The 19,177-nt window shown below is 47.0% G+C and overlaps 1 pseudogene; it reads left to right on the plus strand.

The window, feature by feature from the left end:
* The first annotated feature begins 8,886 nt into the window (after positions 1-8,886).
* On the plus strand, positions 8,887-9,538 carry LOC125757538 (uncharacterized; annotated as a pseudogene).
* Positions 9,539-19,177: the final 9,639 nt, after the last annotated feature.

The raw sequence follows: 19,177 nt of genomic DNA on the forward strand, positions 1-19,177 counted from the left end.
CTGACCTGATCCCATTTTATGCCCGCAAATTTCTTAATTCGGACGGCAGTGCACCTCATCTATTGGGACGCTCTAATTGAGCATCGCTCCTTCTCACGAGGTGACCTGCCCAGCTTCTCTCTCTTAATACCGACTAGAACATCGTCTGCCTCAGTTTGGTGTCTGGTCGACTCTGTTTTCTTTCTGTCACTTAAAGGGGTCATGAACCACTTTTCCGAGTAATGATCTAATGACCTCAGTATCGGAGTTTACTGCCTCCCGAATCGATTGCCGCAAAAATTTCTCGAATGCGTCAAGAACGACCGGAGTTACGGGGGTTTGGCGCACGCTCTCAGCGCTTTCTCTCTTTTCTCGTCCCACCGAGCGCACTGGAAGCCACACAGGGAGTGATGGCACGGGGGAAAGAAGTTACGTCAGCGCGCGTCGTGAAACGCGATCGCTCTCCCGCTGTGATTCGCGTGCGCGAGTGTGGCCACCGTGTAAAGTTAGCAGACTGAGGAGTGTGGCGCCGACAAGTGGCGGCACCCCGTGGCAAGACGCGCATCTAATCTGAACGCCGCTCTCGATTTATGTCGGCTATCGGCCAATGAGGATGCTATGTCTTTTGCGACGCGGAGAAGCAGATACGCGACGTCAACCGGCAGGCGCTCCGCCCACCGACGAGAGTGAGAACCGGCCTCTGTTTGAAAAGAGGGAGCCTGAGAAAACATCAACTTCGCTCTCCGCTTGCAGCCTTTACGCGGCGCGCACGACTGCAATATTTGGCTGAGCAGTTCATAGCCGTGTCAGCTTTCCGCAAAGTGTGTTTTTCAACAAGCCCAAGGGGTGCTTCATGACCTCTTTCATGTTACGCCTAATATATATTTTTTTTTCATTCTATGGCACGCTGTTGATGGTCGTGCTGCCAGTGGTCAGGACAGCCTGACGTTCTGGAGTTTTGCTACGTACAGGTTCCTGTTTAGCGCTTCCATAATATAACGTGGCAATACTAAAGGAAGTACATACATGCGTGAGCCATCCTTCGATGTCCTTGCTTCCGTCTCTCTTCTCTTTCTCTTATCCTGTGACTGCTGACCCGAAGGTCGCGGGATCGAATCCCAGGCGCGGAGGCCGCATTTCGATCGAGGTTAAATGCTAAAGGCCCGTGTGCTTAGTATTTAAGTGCACGGTTTAGGTGCACGTTAAAGAACCCCAGGTGGTCGAAATTTCCGGAGCCCTCCACTACGGCGTCTCTCCTAATCATATCACCATTTTGGGATGTAAAACCCCAACAATTATTATTATTATTATTATGATATGACCCAGTCTTGGTGCTCTCGCGGCGGTTTTATTAATTTTATATATACTAAAATTTTCACGGCATGAAAGTACTACAAACATAAATGACAGTTAATGCCATGAATATCATTTTATGCTTGTTATGTACGTCATGACACACATGGCAAGGTCTTGGTGCACTTGTGGTCGTTTCATGAACTTTGTATATACCAAAATCGGCATGACGTGACACTAGTGCTTCACCAACATGAATTCTAGGTCATGACATGCATGTCTCGTACGTGATGGCAACGCGCCATCACATCACATTGATGTCATGATGCTTTTTTTCACTACCTTGCTAAATACTAAAATGTGCATCAAATGACGTCCCTGTTTGACGAGCATGAACGACAGGTGACAACATAAATGTTCATGACATGTATGTCATCTGTATCATAACATGAAAAACACGAATGACATGAAGCAAACGTCGTCAAGACGTCGCGGTCGTTTCATTATAGCTTTACGAGAACGTAAGCACATGCATGCATGGCAAACATGCGATAGTGAACCACACATATCATGGCATGAATGCCTTTCAAGACCAAACAATGCGGTGTATACAGCTCCTCGCTGACTGCTTCGCCTAACATCGATTTCCACAGTGCGTGGGATCTGCCGGTATTTTGTCTCAGTTCCATTTTCATCTCCCTAGACTCCCATGAATCTTTACCAATATGTACGCTGCCTTAATTAGTGGGAAAAAAACGTTTTACTGGATGTGGCTGACCTGAGTTATCATTACAACCTTTATGTGCTCCGCATACTCGTTTCTGAAGAGGCCATGGAACAAGAAATGAGCATCGGTTAAGGAACTAAGTATTAAGGAACTAATTGCCTCGCAGTGAACTAAGTCCACTGCGAGGCGATTACATGCCTCCATCACCAGTTTTATATTACTCTAGTCCAAGTCAGGTTCTGTGGTATAGCACTCTTCTTGTGCATTGACACATGCCGACGGTACCAGCAATTACACTCAAGCACCGACACGTAGTACTGCTCTTTGTTTACTGTAATGGAATAATTACCCTTAATTTGTTACACGCACATTAACTGCAAGCTACGCGTGAATAGCCGGCAGCAAAAAGATGTCCGGTGCTCCCACAGCGCTGTTACAAACGCACGCAAAGCATTTATGATTGCAAGCAGTCGTGCAGACTGTATTTCTGGTGAATCTGACACAATTCTAGCAAGGAAATATCCACTTCATTCTGGCAGCTTGCACTTGGCAATTTTGAGCGACTTCACAGTGTTGTCCAAACGACGGGGTTGCCTGACAGTCCAATCAGCCAAGTTTGTCAGGACCAGACCTATCGCTTCAACAGCGCCCGTTAACGAACGATGCAAGTGCGAGAGCGTCGATTTCTATCATTTCCGAACTACCGTCGAAATGATTTCTCAGGCGTCGGAATAACGTGAAACACGTGTCAGAGCCAAGCTTTCCTCTGCGCACGAACGGCGGTCTGAGTGGTGAGACTTTTCTATCGCTCTCATCCCGGGCAGCCATTTCCTGTGGTTGACGGCCACCCACTTTCCCGTACCACCGTTTCTCGCCTTCGAGCTGCGCGTAATTATTCCCGCTAGCGTTAGCCATAATAGCATCGAGTAGAACCTCGTAGTCCTCGATAGGATGGCATTGACGTCGCAGGATGACGAAAACTGCGGATTTTACACTGCTCCTGCGCAAAATAAGTACAGGATTTACGTATTCATCAAGAAAATGAAAGTGTATTGATGTAACAGACATTTGTTTATTGTTTTCTTGATACTTTCGACAATTCCACATTTGGTTCATTCGAACGTTTGTTCTGATCCCGTGAAATCCGCATTAACGAGCTTTTACTGTATACGCCTGAAGTTAGAACACTGCAACTATGTAGCATAGAATACTTTCTTTGGTACATGGGTGTCTGTCAAACATCCAGCTCAACTTAGGCTGTTCACAACGTCTTTCGTCAATATGACGCCGACACAACTAAGTATCGAACCGCGCCTTCAAAACTGCTACAGAGGCATTGGTTGTTCCCACAGATGAATGCGAAGTGCCTGAACGCAAATCCCACAAGAGCGAAAATGCGGGCAGATCAGTCGAATGCAACGCCCAGCCCTGAAGATGAATCGAATGTAATTAAGGCCGCCTTGTCACGCTAGGCTCCAGTGCAGCGCAGTGAATAAGCGGTTATCCACGCACGAAATGTCTGATATGAAGGTACTATTGATCGGTAAAATCCAGGACTGGCAGAAACTATAATTGCGTGTGTAGGAGCCTCATCTCTGGAGAAGGACTTCTTTATGGCATTTATTTCGTAAGGCGGCCCGATAACCTGTGTAAATTGTGTACAGGGCCTTACGTATCTCCAGCACTTAGCGTAACGATACGGTTTGCGTGACTCAGAAGTTCAAGGTACGCAAACAAAGTAAGCTGCTACTTGGTGTCAGACCTGACAAAGGCTCTTTGAGACCTAAGTGTCGCTTTTTATGTCGGAGCGTCTTGTACGGACGACACAATCGCCGAACGGACTATAGCTGCTCATAATTGAGGCGAGCCTCGTTTACGTTTTTTTTTTTCTTGGTTGTCAACGAGTGCTAGAGTGCAGCTGTCACGACAATTCACATTAAGGTGGAGTCACGGTTGCAGCCATGTTGGACAAAGGTCTGCCCAAAATATTATGGACAGAGCCAGCTACAAGTGAAAAGAGGTGACGCTTTTTTTTCCCTCTCTCCGCTCGTAATTGCCTAGTTGGCCTCTAGGACAATCCGAACTGCTGTATAACAAGGCACTAAAAATGTTACGTGTCGGCCCATCTACAGGGCGATCACTTAATTCGTTTGGCCTCAAGAACCGTAGAAGGGCTCGTATGGCTTTTTGGGCTGATGAGCTGTGAGCCCAAGCTCCCAAGATCTTTTCTTCAGTCAAAGGCCGATCATCAAGTCTGCTCAAGGAACACTGCATGCAGAGTCCGACGATGTTGGTCAAAGTGGGGACAGCGAACGCGAATTGTGTGCACGTATGTTCTCTCTCTCTCTTTTACCCCGTCATTCCTCTCCCTACGTGTAGAACAGTGAACTGGACATAGTCTTGTTCACATCCCTGCAATTCCTGTATTTCCTTAAAGAACACTGGATGACGTACAAACAAACAAAACTTGAAGTTGGCAGAAAAGGGATGAGCGAATATTTACTTAATTGTTCTTGTTTTATCCATCAAAAACCTTCAGTACCTAAACAAGGACTGCAAGTACTCGAGTCTTCGGAAGTGTTCTTCAACTTGAGGGGCTTTCTGCTGAGGCGTGAGCTTTGGCTGGTTTCCGTGTGGCACGCCAATCTAACGCGCTGTGATCAGCGCATTAGAAACCAGTGCGCTGTGACTGGAAACCACAGGACAACAGCTAAGCAGATAGGAAAATTATTGCGCTTTCAAATCCTTTTTCTTAATTATGACAATAGCACACTTTTGAAGCAACAATAAAACATTTCAAAAATGACAAATGGTTCCTTCTAGGAATGTGAGTTGTTAGGATCGAAGATCATGCATAAAGAAGAAAGGTGCACTGATAGGAAAAATAGCTGATTCGAAAAGAGCGAATTCGTTTACTGCCCATGTTGCTTTATAGGGCACATATGCTTGAAACATTTGGTTCCCGCCGTAACTTGTTTTTTCAACGCATGTTGAGGATTAGTTTGCTTCAGAAATGCTTCATTTCGTACGAACGGATACGCCCTCCATTTAGCTTGCACGAAGGTCAGTTTCGACCGAAATTTACATTCAGGTAGGGTTTTTTTCATCTGGTTCGATTCAGATCAATATCCGATTTTGAAAGGCTGGTTCGTACTAGAAGCCTTAAGTGTGCGCTGTTCACGCAGGTATGTTCAACTGTTGGCTTACAGCAACAATTGTTGTGAGCTAAGCAGACTGCGCGTAACACCTAGGCTTGCGTATTAATATTGCTTTTTTGTGACTAAGAGCAACAGAAGGGAAGTGAGAACACAAGTGCATTTTACATCGACTGTAATCGCCATAAGGATTACCTAAGATCCCACCCCACACACAGCCACTGTCGCACTGAAGCACGCAACACAACAATTCTGAAATATCTGCTTCCAGCGCGGCTTCGACATATTTTACGACACCCGATTCTCGTACTCGTTCTGAGGAGAATCTCAGACGTTATCTCCCTCCGAAATTTTGTCTCTCATGCTGCAGCCCGTAAAAGGCAACCATCTCATTTCCTACGCTGCATCAGCAAGAACTCTAGTAAGAGCAATTTTGACTATTCTGACGCTGGAACTTCAAAGCTTCTCTAGCATTCTCTTCCAAAAAAGAAACAAAGCTACATATGCACGAAGTTTCGGTATGATGTGCAAGACAACCCTAAAACAATACACACTGTTGCGTGCTCCATATACAGAACTTGGGCAGTCCTCAAAACGGTGCGTTTACAACTCCACACCCGTATCCACCGCTGTCGTTCCACACAACCTGTCGAAATATCATTGCACAAATGGCATTTGCAAGTAATTCTCACCATAAAAATTGTAGGAGAAAACAGTCCGCTGTGCCTTTTTTTTTCTTTGTCTTTACTCGGTGACAACTTTTCTTGACAGTACTGTGGAAGCTGCGGAACCGAAACGCATGCATGCTACCGCGCCAAAAAATAATACTTAAGTTTACTGATAGTTTTGTCATTTGCCTCGCTGAAATGAATACAGCTTTACTTATTATGAGAATCAAACAGTTGCGGAAAGTCATAGGTAAAATACAGTTATTCCTCACTTTGCAAGAATGCCGTCCTTTTCTTTCCATTTCCTAGACAGCACGACCTTTTCAGCACGCCCGTTTTCCGAAGTAAACATGGCGTCCGGCACGTAGTAGGTCAGTGTGCGGCCGCAAACCAGGGCTGGGCAGATATACTCAAAAAAAGTATTCCGGAATACAGATATCGAAATACATTGGTTGGAAGCCTAAAATACAGATACTGAGATACACTTGTCTTTGACGTAGCGGGATATTTTGGAGATACTTTAGCAAAATGGCGGCAAAAGTATCCCGGAATACAGATACTGAAATATTTTTTATTTCGGGTATGTTCATACTCCGCAGACATTCATTAAGTGTAGCATAATATTCTAAATGCTGCAGCGCATTGAAACTTGCAATTTCTTTATTTATCACGGTACTCTGAGCGCCATTAAGGCAGTACAGAGGAGGGTTACACTGTACATAATTGTTAATAACGACATATTTACAGATATAAGTTGCAATAAAAATGCTATTTCACAGCAAGAGTAACACGATTTGTACACCGAAATCAAGATACTTGGTGGCAACAACATCAGCTACGCTAGAAATAGCATAGTTCAAGCAAATCGCTGGAATCACTAACACCACTGAGTTGAGAAAATGTATACATTTCACATAAGATCTGTTTTGCTGAAAAGGTTGGTGTGTTAATTACACTTAAGCAACAGGAGCTTCTCAAATAGGCCATCATCTAGACATCGTCGGTTCGGCCTCAACACAAGACTCGCGAACGAGAAAAGTCTCTCTACCGCTGCAGAGGAGCACAAATTCGTGTTATAGCGGATAAATACTGCCTTTATGGCCGGATAGTCCTGCAGCATGGCGATATCCCTTCTCGGGTCATCTAAATACCGGAACACTTCCGCCCGCACGTGGGTCTGTTCTGACCGTTCAGATGCCGAAGTGTCTTCAAAGTCATAAAAACCGTGATTAATCACCACCGATGATGACGGCTCGTCGCACGTGTCTTCTTGGATCGGTGCATGCGCCTCAGCAGCTCGCACGAGCAAGCTCTCAAAGTCGGAAGATTTAGCCACTTCGCTTGAGGTCCACCGCATCTTGAAGTATGGTTGTGAGGAGGATGCAAGTATTGCCTCATCATCTTCCATCCTGAAAAGCGCAGAAAGCCGCTTTTGGAGGCCTTATAGACAGCTTTCTAAGATGATAGATCCTTGCCAAATTTTTTGCTTCATCGAAATTAGCTTCTTTTCTACGGTGAGAAGCGTTGGCAGAAGCTCTCCGTAGTAGCCGCAGCTGCTTTTCTGCAAGATATCGATTGCTGAAAAAAATTAAAAAAAAAGTTTTATAAAGTAAGCTGCCTGATTTCCTCCAGTGATGGCGATCGAAAGTAACTTTTAATTAATAAACGTAGACGACTCTTGAAAACATATATAAAAAAGTACCTCACCTGCAGCAATTGGGTAGAGAATCCCGCGATATTCCTCCAGAAAGTCCAACTCCGCGTCTCTTATATGTGGTAGGCCGAGCTTCTCCGAGAGTGTCTTGAGTTTCTCTTTGTTCATGAGAAGTACGTCCAATGCGTGGTAGAGAGAGCTCCACCGCGTGATGCAGGGCGTTGGCAGCTGTCTTCCGAGAACTGATATTACCATCTCTGCAGACTTTGGCCGATTTGATGAGCCCCAATACTGAGCGCATTTCGCCATTGCACTGTCGTTGAGCCGACTGCACGTGGGACTTCTGCTGAGTGCTTTCTTGACGTCAGCCGTGGCTACGAGACTTAAAGTATGACATGCGCACCGCAGATGATGAGGAAGTGACGACCCCGACAGTTCAAGGGAAAACGTAACGTCCATTTCTCGATCTGTAAAGAAACAAACGGGGATAAGTACATATGTTCCCGTTCCCTCTGTCACCAAAACAAACACGAACTCTGCCACCTCGCATAGGGCGAAATAGCTTAGAGAAAAATATTATAATGGAGATGTGCAGGCGTACCGTCAGTGGTGTCATCAATTCCAAATTCTTCGAAAGCCTTTACAAAGTTACTTCGGTTGTCGGTCACTGTGCCTACAACTTTCTTCGTTTCCAGGCTGAAGTCTGCGTAGACATCCAAAAGCAACTCTGCTACACGGTCGTACGAGTGCGTTCCAAGAAAGCGCTTGCATGCTAGAGCTGTCGATTTGCGTTCAAGCGTGTCGAAATCAATCTGAGGATAAAATTAAGCGCACAGGGTTATTTACAGAATCCACTGACTGAGTAATTTTAGGTATGAAAAGCACCGAGTAATCTTTGAGGCAAATGATACGTCGAATTTGTTGCCAATCCCAGCAAGGTCGTTAGGGGGAATTGTCTTTATCAGTGCAACTCAAGCCTTTCAAGAAAAATCACTTAGAGCTAGAAATTGACACTGATCAGTCAACGCGTCGGTCAATCTCTTTGCAAAGGTATGCTTTCTCTCTCGTGTGCGGAGTCGCGTACAGTGCAAGAACGCCCGCTTACAATTTCAAATACAAGACGTAATAACTCTAATGAACTACAAAATAATTAAAATTGCCTAGTTACCTGTAGTATCCGGATATAGCCAGGCCCGCTCATTCGGTAGGCAACTATGAGAGTCAATAAACATGGCGTTTAAGTAAGCCCGCCTCATCATGTTTGTCTCCATCCTAATTCACGCCATCCGGCACGATGCAAACACTACATTGGTGTCAGAAGTATGAAACGTACCACACAGAAGCTTGAAGACAACCATCCCGAGGAATTTACATTGTCGACGCAGCCGAAAACTCTCAGGCAAGCGCAACATGGCCAATGCACTCCCGCCGTTCCCGAGTTTTGACCTTGCGAGTTACCGACGCCAATAACATCGGACCTGAATGGACAAAGTGGGTAGAACGATTCCAAAACTTACTCGTTGCGTGCAACATCACGTCGGACACTCGCAAGAAAGCTCTTCTGCTTCACTACGTCGGTGAAGACGTGCACGACCTATTCCAATCTCTGCCGGCCAGCACGTTAGAAAGCACGTCCGAGTACGAAGCGGCAAAAGCAAAACTCGACGCTCACTTCGCACCACGAATCAACCCAATTTTTGCTGTGTATCGTTTCAGACAAACAGAACAGAACGTGGGTGAAAGTTTGGACGCGTTTTACGCCCGACTCCGACAGCTCGCCCGACACTGCGGCTTCGCGAACGCCGATCTTGAAATCAAGAGCCAGATCATTCTCGCTACAACGTCGACCCGTCTGCGGAAATATGCCATACTGCACGCCATAGAGCTGCCCGAAATCCTCAAGCAAGGACGGCTGTTCGAAGACGTTGAACGTGACGTCTCTGAGATAGAGAAAAGCGTCGACAGCACTCAGTCGGCTCGGCATTTTCGCTGCAACAAGGCGCGAAAAATCGTCTGGAAAACTCACAGCAGCACCACAGCTGCAAGGGTCGTCGAAACCTGAAGCCACCTTTTCGACAATCATGTGATACAGGCAAACGCGACACGCCAAACAACTGTCACAACTGCGGCGGCAAATGGCCTCATCAAGGTGGCCGATCAGGTTGCCCTGCGTTGGGCAAGACATGCAATGCATGTAACAAGGTTGGTCACTTCGCACGATTTTGTCGCTCAACTAAGAAAATGGTGCAAGCAGTACACTGTGACAGTGGTCCAAACAGGAACTCGCAGGCAGCCTGCAGTAAGAGGTGTTCAAGCACTAAAGAACACTCTGCCTCCTTTGAGTCAGGTTCAAGCAGCGACGAATATGCCTTTGTTGCCATGACTTCCCCTCAAGCAGGCTCATCTCCAAAAGCCGTTATTACCTTTATAATCGACACAGGTGCTACGGTGTCCATTGTTGGTGAAAACGACTTTAAGAGCTACCACCTAAATGTTAATCTCCAGGCAACATCTATCAGAGTATTTCCGTACAAAGCAACATCCCCGCTAGAACTTTTAGGCAAGGTTGCTGTCACGATGAGATACAAAGACAAGTGCATTGAAGAAGACATCTTCGTCATTCCCGGGAACTGTGCTCCACTCTTGAGCTTCACAGCAGCATCCAACTTGGGACTTGTCCAGATCACATACCAAGTTCATGACCAACTAGATAACAAGTCAATCGTGGAAGCATTTCCCAAGTTGTTCAACGGAGTTGGAAAGCTAAAGAACCAGCACATTCACCTTTTTGTGGACGAAACGGTCCCACCTGTTGCCCAACCACACAGGCGTATTCCATTTGCCTTACGTGTTGCCACAGAAAAGGAACTCGAACGCCTCCTGTCACAAAGACATCATTGAGACAGCTATCGGACCTACTCCATGGGTATCCCCTGTGGTAATTGTACCTAAGTCGCATCAGCCTGATGAAATTTGAATCTGTATTGACATGCGCGTTATCAACACTGCTATCCAGCGTGAACGACATTTATGCCCGACAGTGGATGACATCAATGTTGCCTTAAATAGAGCAACAGTATTCTCAAATCTCGACTTGAAAAATGCATATCATCAGCTGGAACTCGATGCACCCTCAAGGCAGCTCACGAATTTTCAACACATGTTGGCTGGTTTCGATACAAACGCCTAAACTTTGGCATCAGCAATGCAGCTGAAATTTTTCAAAACACCATTCGTCAAGTACTCAATGGCATCCCCAACGTTCTCAATGTCAGTGATGACATTCTTGTCTTTGGACAAACAAAACAGGAGCACTACACCTCCCAGGAAGCTGTTCTGCAGCGACTCCAAGAAGCCGGATTGGCACTTAACGAAAAGAAGTGTCACTTTCATCAACGTGAACTTACGTTCTTTGGACTTATCTCTTCAGCTGATTGAGTTCACCCTGATCCCAAGAAAATAGCAGCCTTCCTACAAATCAAAACACCAGAGTCACCACAAGAAGTGAAGAGTCTGCTAGGAATGATCAACTATTCAGGCAGATTTCTGAGAAATCTTGCCGACCTCACACAGCCTCTACGTGAACTGACACTGAACAATGCGACTTGGGAGTGGACTGCCCGCCACCAGAAGGCCTTTGACAGTTTGAAACAGGCCATGTCTGATGTTTCTACACAGGCCTACTTCGACCCATCAAAGCCCACAGAACTTGTGGTTGATGCAAGCCCTCATGGCCTTAGTGCAATCCTGATCCAAATAGAGAAGACAAGCACTCTTGTGATAGCATATGCAAGCAGAGCACTGACGCCGGTTGAAAGCCGCTACTCTCAAATCGAACGAGAGATGTTGGCAGCTGTCTGAGGTATGGAACACTTCCGGCTCTACTTGTGCAGTACGAAGTTTCTTCTTCTAACAGATCATAAACCGCTAGTCAGCATCCTTGGAAACCCCAAATCAGTGCCATCTGCCCGCATACAATGCCTTGCCCTCCGTATACAGCAATATGCATATGATGTGCAGCACACTGCTGGTAGTAGCAATCCATCGGACTACCTGTCAAGACACCCAGTGCCATAGGCATGCGCACACGGGGGGCAGGGGGGGGCGGCCACCCCCCTAATCACCTAAGAGGGGGGCGAAAAATCTCTCCCGTACATTGACCCTTCTAGTCACCTAGGAGAGGGGGGGGCGCAAAATATGCCCCATACATTGACTTAGTAGGGGGGGGGGCGCTGCAGTGAACCTTTGCCCCCCCTAATGGGGAACCCTGCGCACGCCTATGCCCAGTGCCCTTTGAGGAGCCAGGTTGTCAAATTGACAAAGTTCCAGATGAGTATGTTCATTTCATCCAGCGCCATTGCATTCCAAAGTCCTTCTCAATCGAAGAAGTGGCTGAACAAACGAAAATGGACCCACAACTGAAGCTGGTCAAAGAAGCCATACATAACTTGCAGGACAAATGGCAAACAGCAGAATTGAAACCATTTGCTGCAATAAGAACGGAGTTGACAACCACATCTGATGGTCTCGTTCTCAGGGGAACACGCATGAATCTTCAGGAACGTGCGGTACAACTTGCACACCGGGCCATCAAGGCATTATAAAAACAAAACAACTCCTTCGAGAGAAAGTATGGTTCCCAGGCATGGACAATTCAGTACACGCACTCATCAAGGGTTGCCTCCCATGCCATGCAGCAGTACCCCAGTCAAGTTGTGAACCACTTGCTCTCACAGAGCCACCAAACAGCCCGTGGGAAGCTGTATCGGTCGACTTTTGTGGCCCATTTCCCGACGGAAAGTATGCCATGGTAATAATTGATGACTTTTCACGTTACCCAGTTGTGCACATCATAAGCTCTACAGATGCTCGTAGAGTGCTACCACTTCTTCGAGCAGTTTTTGCTCAATTTGGAATACCCGAACAAGTACGGACGGATAATGGACCTCCATTCCAAGGCACAGAATTTGCAAACTTCGCTGAAGAACTCGGTTTTCGGCATCACAGAGTCACACCTCTATGGCCTCAAGCGAATGGCGAGGTTGAAAGATTCATGCGGACACTAAAGAAACAAGTCCACACCAGCCAACTTGAGAACAGTGACTGGAAGTCAGAGTTAGACACATTTTTGATGTCATACAGATCGACACCACAAGGCACCACTCAACGGACCCCATATGAACATATGTGTGTGGTTCTCTTTCTTGTCTCCGTCTTTTTGTGCGCCGCTTTTCTTTAAATATGAATGAACTATTGTTTGGAAGGTCAATGCGGAATTTCCTTCCTCAATACATTCCACCCCCGAAAGCAGCTAACAAGAGCGGCACAAGGTCAACAGAATTACGACGGAAGGTGTATAACAAACAGTACGCTGACGCTGGAAGGCACGCCAGGCCACATCGATTCTTTGTGGGTCAACAAGTTCCTTTGTAAACAGCCACAAAAAAAAAACAAATTCACACCATATTATGATCCCTTGCCATATGTGGTCACTAATGTCTCAGGGTCACAAATTGTGGCATCACGAGGATGCCGAGTAGTGGTCCGAAATGCCAGTTTCTTCAAGGATGCTTCAGGCATCGTCTCAGCATCGCCACGCAGTGCAGAGCCAGAGTGTGATGACCTGGCACCTTTGCCGGACACAGAAGCTCAGGCACCAGAACCCCTCCACCAACCGCACAAGCATCCCTGTCGTCGCTACACCACCCGGGACTGGAAGCGTCCTGGCCACTTTGACGACTATGTGTGATACCGGCAAGCATGCTTTGTGCGTGCGTGTAAAATTGTCAAGGGTTCTATTGTCAAGGGTTCTTACGTGTAAACCTTGTGTTGAGGAAGCAGCAAGTGAAACTCAATTGTATTCGCTATTGTATTCATTTTATTATTTTTGTTTGCTCCTCATGAACACTCTTCCTCAAGGGGGATAATGTAGTATTCGGATATAGCGAGGCCCGCTCATTCGGTAGGCAACTATGAGAGTCAATAAACATGGCGTTTAAGTAAGCCCGCCTCATCATGCTTGTATCCATCCTAATCCACGCCATCCGGCACGATGCAAACACTACATTACCCAGTGTGCTGTTACACCCATGAAGCATTTTGTTGAAGTAGACCACACATCCGCAGCGGTACACACATGTGTCGCCACTTGTAGCTCACTCCTGATGCTACAAAGTTTCCCTTCGAATGCGTCATCTATCCTTCTCCCGAGTGTGCTCCGAGACATCAGCGCCACATCAGGGCAGGTTCCTGAAAATATGTGACATGCAGCGTTATTCGTCTAACACATCAATAGAGTAAAAACTGTTCCAGCCAGAATGCTGTTCCCCTACCTTTGACGAACTGCTGAAAAGCCTCTTCCTCCACAAACTGCAGAGGGAGCATGGACTTGACAATCAAGTTCTGCAGAAGCTCATCGAACTTCTTTTGACCTGGACGGTTTTTGGCTAAACCAAAATAATTGTCCAGTCTTGCTGTGGATTCTAGCTGGTTGGTGCGCTCGCGTTCATTTGCAATCTCGCGTCCAGAACTGCACTTGCGGGGCCTCTTGAGGTACTGCTCGTATTCTGATGCACCGTTTGGATGTACCCTCTGTGAATAAATAAAACATATATGTGCTCAATGGAACATATGATATCTATAGAGACACAACTATACCAACGGGGATAAAAATATACGTTTCTTACCTTGAGATGTACTTTGAAGTTTGACGTCGATGTCCGAGAACCAGAAATTACCTTTCCGCAAAGCTTGCATTCTGCTTTGAGCACCGAAGCATTGGATCCGTCCTCTACGGGTTCAAAGAACGTGCCATCCAGTATGGTCCGTGCTGCACGGCCTTCACCGTTCTCCATTGCGCGGTCTTGTGACCAGTGGTGCCTTGCCCGTCGTCACCGTTCCCAAGACTCGTGCGACTCGTGTTACTCGCGTCGCGAATCGAGGGCCAAACCGTCCTACAGTACAACGAGACGCCACTTAAATACAGTAAAGAAGGCTCGGCTAAGTGATGTCAGACCAGGACTGCCGCGCCGGCAAAGAGCGCTAACATTTCATTGTGGCCGGTGCTGCGATGAAGGGTCATCAAACGCTCATTATGTTAAAGGGCGCCGCACCGGTGGCCACACGCACAGCCGCTTACACACGACCGGGAGACGGAAGGCCACCTACCATGCGAAGGAATTATTCCCTGCAAAGTGGCTTGGCGGGGGCGACGTGGGTGCTTCCGCACTCCACGGTAGAACAAATTGCTTCAATCTGTTCGAAGACGCCACCTTGAAGGCCGCCTCCCGTGTTTCGTCGGTGCCGGGCCAGACGGTTGCGGATTCGACTGTCCATAATTACCTACGTGCAGTGGAGCCCAATATGTCAAAACTACACTGTTCAAACATTGGTTTCATAAAATCACGTTCTTTGGGGCAGAGAGGGTTTCAGCCCTCCCAGGTTGCTCCTGCCACCTCTCTCAAAATAGAAAGTGGAGACAGGGACAGCTGCTCAGAGCACTACAGCAAGCACTCGTCGCCTGGGCCGAAAGGGTCGCTCCTCTTGGGGCAAAACTTGAATAAAGGTTTCGCCACCACCGATGCTCCCAGCACCCACTCCAGTAAGCCGCCACAGGCGAAGTCGGCTCCGGCGGTGGGGTGCCTCGTACCACAAAAGACCGTTTCACACTTGTGAATCATTAGGAACGCACCCCGACACGCTGGAGGGGCGGCTCAAAGCGCGACAAAGATAGCCATCTTCGGGTCACTTCCGCCGCAACTATGGGAAATTCATTTGGAAGTGCCGCCGCTTTGCGCGCGAAGCATTGCAAAGCCTCTGTTTCAAGGCGGTATCCGCGCGCGGGGTCATGAGGAATTGTTTGGCCGCCGGACAAAAAAAAATAGTGGCGCTGCACTGGTCTTGAGAGGCAGCGACTTTCTTCGGCTGAGGCCGATAACACTGCCTCCGCGATTCTGCCGTCGGCGGCATCGGGCGCTTTGCCACATTGGCCATTCTGTGCCTGTGGGGAAACCATCGCCGCCCTCCCTAAGTCGCCGACCGACGGCGCGTCTTGGCTTATTTGGAACACACACACACATATACAAAAAAAATCTTTGTTCCCCTTTCGAAAGACCCCTCAGCTCATTTCCAAAAAAAAGTAACGAGATACCCGTGTTCTGCATAGTATCGTGATACAATCGATGCATTGTAAAAAGTATTTCACTACTGAGATACAAATACATTTTTCAAATGTATCTCGATACAGAAATACAGATGCTCAAAAGTATCTCTGAAATACTATCGCAATACTGCCCAGCCCTGCCGCAAACGCGCTGTCTAGTTCTCCAAGAAAAGACACTCGTAATATGGCACTAAAATGTGCACTGAACGATCGACATGTTTCTCCCATTCGCATTTTTCGCGTATGTGTTTTTCTAAACGCGTTAACGACGCGAGCGAGCAAAACCGAAATCAGCCGCAAGCTGCCTTTGCGGAGCAACACGAATGTGAGGAACGCCCGCCTCCGTAGCCTTCGCTCCACTGTCAAGATAAGTTGTCGCCAAGTGTAGTATCATCTGCCCTGTGCCTTCTGCTGTCTGCTCGAACTTGCGTATTTTTCGATGCCGTAAACAACATAGACTCACATACCCAATTGATCGAAAAGCCGCACGGTGCCCTTGTCAAGGGCACCTTCCTATTTCCGTCGTCATTTTCGTGCATTAGAATCTGCGCCAGAGTTTTTCTCTTTTTTTCGTATAACACTTATGACAAATGGCAACTAATTTTTTAGCGCCAGCTATGCGTTATTGCACATCTTAACACTCGGCTGAGACCTCACGAATATACCTGTTTGTCTGAAGAAATAGGCCACTATTTGGGAAGTTACCAGTGGCATGTGGTGAGGTCTTATGAAAACACGTCACTCTTCTGGCTTTACCGTTTATAGCTGGTATACCTTTGAAAGAAGCAGTGCAGCTAGCTGCTTCCACGTCAGCACAATGTCTTCCGGATGCATGCAGGACGCAATCTTATCCGCATTTCAGGAAGCAATCCGGCACGCACTGCAATCTCGTTCGGGTGTTCTTGACGGGAAGCTAAACCTGGTGCAGTTTATTGACCGGAAGCGCAGTACCAGCTACTGCCACCGCAGTTTTCGGATTATCTGTCACGTGCGGACATGTTTTTGCATAGGTCGGCAAACTCACTCATGAGTCGACTCACTCAGACTAAGGTGGGGCCGTGAGTCTGAGTGAGCTCGGCTGAGTAATATTTTGGTGAGTTTAAGTCCGAGTGAGTCTGGTTGATGAAACTTTTATTGAGTCTAAGTTGGAGTTGATCCAGTTGGGGAAAATATTGGTGAGTCTAAGTCCAAGTGAGCTCTAAGCGCAAATTATATTTCTTGAGTGAGTCCGAGTGAGCTCCACCTTTTGTTGCCGACGTATGGTCCTGTATACTCATCTTCAGCATTACTATCAGCCTTATATCGGCTTACGTTTATACTTAAGTCTATTCACACATATCTCAGCACACTAGCAGTCATGCGTCATCTCACTATTTATTGATCAGCGGCGTGAGTTATTGGAACGGGTGCCATGAACCTCCCTCCCCCCCCCCCCCCTCACAAGCTCTTTCATGGGAAGTTTTTGATAAGATATCTCGTGCGAGTCGCATATTTCATAAAACTGCTTACTGAATCGATATATGATAATGATAATATATGATGATAAATCGTATTTGAAGATACAAGATCCAAAGGCGTATCGTAGATCACCAATTATGTGAGGTGTTGGCGTTAAAGAGGATTAACACCATGATCGAAAAAGCTAATTTTACGCCAACGGACTCATTAATCGACTCACTCAGGCTCACTCAGACTCAGGTGAAGCCGTGAGTCTGAGTCTGAGTGAATCCGGCTGGGTGATATGTTGGTGAGTTTGAGTCTGGGTGAGTCCGGCTAAGAAAAAGTTTAGTGAGTCTGAGTCCGGTTGAGGAAAAATTTGGTGAGTGTGAGTCCGAGTGAGCCCTCAGAGCGAAATATATTTCTTGAGTGAGTCTAATTGAGCTCCAATTTTTTGCGGACCTGTGGCTTTTAGTGCCTCACAGTATTTTAGCAAGTGACCTCGCGTCAACCAAAGTTGACGTGGACACAGAAAGCTCCGTCCTTATTGACACCCTGCGTAAATGCCCTTCGGCATTCAACGCAAGTCTTCACCCTGACTAACATAGATCCACTTCCCGGGGATTCATAAACGCGCCCGACTCTCTCATCAGCGATCGGGGCGAGGAGCTTGATTCGTGTGACGCAAACTTGCATGTTGGGCGGGCTCCACCGCTATTCCTGCTGCCACTCGCGACTGAAGGAGGCCAGAAAATGAGGCAACTTGGATTCATGGCCAACAGCGCAGAATGACGAGAGTGAGGACGACACTAGTGTTGTACTTCAACTGGCGGTTAAATGGCCCGCGCAACTGCGCCTCATGCGTCCTCATTGAATTGTCATTGTTGTTTGAGATTTTGTAAACAGCTGGTATATATTGACTTGTGCCCTCCAGTAAACTTTCACTGCTCTTTCTGTCGTCGTTTTGCCTGTAACCATGAGCGGAAAGCATTGATCGTTAAATGCCTCATCTCTGAGCAGGGACCGCTGGATGAGCGCGAATGCAAAAGACATAGGACTCTGGAGCCGGTGAAAACGTGGACGGCGAATCGCTCGCAGTCTTATGAACAATCTTAGGGTAAAGAAGTATTTGAGAATACTGGCCAGCATCCTCGCATTAAAGTTTTTCTCTGCTTCTAGATGCTTCTAAAAGGCTCAGTCAAAATAGTCTCAAACCTTTAAATAATTGTTATATATAGACGTTGCGGTAAGATAAAGCTCACTACAGTACGAATGAACCGCCATAAATGTGCATGGCTCAAATGGAACACTTTAACCAACGTGCATGTAACGAGTTATTTCTGTTACGCAACATTGTGTTTGAACTATCATTAACTTACGCTGACATGCAATTGAAGGTGATATGTTGATTTTTCTAGATTGCACTCGCGAAACATTGAAGTACTCTGAGATTTTTAGTAACAACTTGCGAAAGAACGAATGGTGTTTTGCATAGTTGTTACGTAATGCTTGCGTGCGCGTGTGTGTTCGTGCGCGTGTGTTTCTGTATGTTTGTGTTTGTGTGTGTGTGTGTGTGTGTTTGTGTTTGTGTGTTTGTGTGCGTGCGTGTTTGTTTGTGTCACCTCAGTAGAGCACTACCCCCCTAGTCATCAAAGGGGGCCGCAATGTCTGCCCCGGACCTTTACTCGGCCGGACCGTCATTCCGCACGGGTTTTGGCGATAACCTCTGATACTGCATTCCAAGAACTGCTTCCTTCCTGCCTTTACCCCCGGAAAGCCGGGGCCCAAAGGCAGGCCGTTGTGAAAAGCATCGCTTCTTTTGCATTTTTTCATCTATTGCGAAGCTGGTGGAGAGCGCTGCGATGAAACTGTCACAGTCGACGTGCCTGGTAAGCTCACGATGCACAAAGATGCGCCGATCCGCCTGGTAACGCTTGGCTCAATACCTTACCATGAATAGGATTAGGCATAGGAGTCGCTGACTGCTTCACATGACGTCGATTCCGGCACTGTGAGGGATCTGGCAGGATTTTTACAACTTTGTAATGCTTAAACAAAAAGTTTAGCAACGTTTTTGAATATATAGGCGAATAGTGCCAGCAT

This window comes from Rhipicephalus sanguineus, chromosome 1 (assembly GCF_013339695.2).
Source record: "Rhipicephalus sanguineus isolate Rsan-2018 chromosome 1, BIME_Rsan_1.4, whole genome shotgun sequence".
Lineage (NCBI taxonomy): Eukaryota > Metazoa > Arthropoda > Arachnida > Ixodida > Ixodidae > Rhipicephalus > Rhipicephalus sanguineus.